This window comes from Octodon degus, unplaced genomic scaffold, assembly GCF_000260255.1.
Source record: "Octodon degus isolate 3935 unplaced genomic scaffold, OctDeg1.0 scaffold00152, whole genome shotgun sequence".
NCBI classification, from domain to species: Eukaryota; Metazoa; Chordata; class Mammalia; order Rodentia; family Octodontidae; genus Octodon; species Octodon degus.
In genome coordinates this window covers 5,036,659-5,038,354 of record NW_004524728.1, presented here as the reverse complement: position 1 = coordinate 5,038,354, position 1,696 = coordinate 5,036,659, and the positions used below count along the sequence as shown (strand labels likewise).

The following is a 1,696-nucleotide window of genomic DNA, read 5'->3' as shown; positions in this document are numbered from 1 at the left end:
AGCAGGAAGCTCTCCGCACACTCACCGGACGTGGGCTAGGACTGGGTCTGGGGGCTCCCGGAACTCGGCATAGAATCCTACTCGGCGGGCGGGGTGGGGGAGGCACTCAGTTACAATAATTAATACATTGCATATTGTTGTCTTTGTAAATCTATACATTTTAGAAAAATTCACTTATTTATAATCTTTAGATTTTTTGCTATAGCATTTCCTAATTTAGTACTTTCATATACATTTCTTGCTAGGATTAGCTATTTGTTATTTATTGCTACTTCGAGGTTTTACTTAGAATATATTTAATTACTGTAATACAAATTTTAAGTACACACACCCTGAGTCCATCAAAATGGATCTCTTTAGAAAAATTTTAAAGGTTTTATTTTGGGGTGGATGGGTAGGGATCTTTTTTTGGCATTCCACTGATTTTTTTCTGTGTTTAATACTTTTTCTTATTGAGTTTTTTTTTTTTTTTTTTTTTTTTTTTTATAAAATCCAACAACTTTTTAGGGCTGGCCAGATAGCTCAGTGGACTAAAACATCTGCTTAGGTAAGCTTAGGCGAGAGCCGGGACTACAGTTAGATCTCCAGTACCACAGGCCACCCCAGCCCCACCCCCAGGGTGGACTGAGGCAGCCAGAGTCTGGGTATAGTGGCACATGCCTGCAAGCCCAGTGCTGGGGAGGCTGAAAGCCTCCCAGGAGGATCACCACAAGTCCAAGCTATGTAGTGCGACCCTGTAACAACCAAATACATTTTTAAAAAGAATTCCAACAACTTTTTAATTGAGTCTTAATAGCTCATTATAATGTGTCATATATATGTATTTATACATAAATGTATAATTATGTTATACAGAAATGTTAGATGCATTAATTCATATCTTTGCATATGTGTATATTTTGCATATTCTGTGTGAGGGTTTTTTTTTTCCAGAACTAAATAATTGAATCTGTAATTGCGGGGGGAGGGCTGAATCAGTACTGAAATGATGCAATGAACATGCCATGGTTTAGGCTTTCAGACTCTGGCTTTATGTTCCAAGAATACGTAATTTTCTAGAACACATTCTTCCACAACGGCTACTTAGAGGTAGGATCAGACGTGTATAGACTGTTACTGCTTTCCTACTACAATTAAGCCTTCAAACAGAAAGTCCTGAGAAACCACGTAGTACCTTTAAGGAGTCTTGGGAACCACAAAACTGGTGCTCTCACATTGAACTGTACCTTAAAGAAAGAATTGATGCAGAGCTAATGAGAGTGTGTCAAGGTATTGCTGATGTCTTAGCTACTTTTCTCATTGCTAAGACAATGTTACCCAACACCCAAAGTTAAAAGAGGAAAGGCTTATTTGGCTCACTTTATAGTTGGCTGGCTCCACCGCAGGGTGACTAGCAGACAGATACCACAGAGGAGAAGCTGTCCATGGGAAAGCAGGGCAGGGAGAAGTGGCCAGCAAAGAAGTAGTAACCAGCAAATGACAGGCAACAAGCCATAATAAATAGGTCTTATCACTTCTAAGTAAAGCCTCTGGCACTCTGTGAACCTTGCCAGCACTCTTGCTTGTGGCTTGTGTCGCCTTAAGGTACCTCCATTCCAGTGCCTAACTGCTAATTTTTATTTTATTCCTCTATAGGATTTCTTGAACCTTAAATAAAAGCTATTAACTTTGCCTTTATAATGAATGCTTTTTAAAA

At 39.2% G+C, this 1,696-nt stretch overlaps 1 protein-coding gene across 1 annotated transcript in view; it reads left to right on the top strand.

Annotated features, from left to right (window-relative positions):
- Positions 1 to 1,696, top strand: part of Ggh (gamma-glutamyl hydrolase) — a 37,467-nt gene that overhangs the window by 34,717 nt on the left and 1,054 nt on the right. The window lies entirely within an intron of this gene.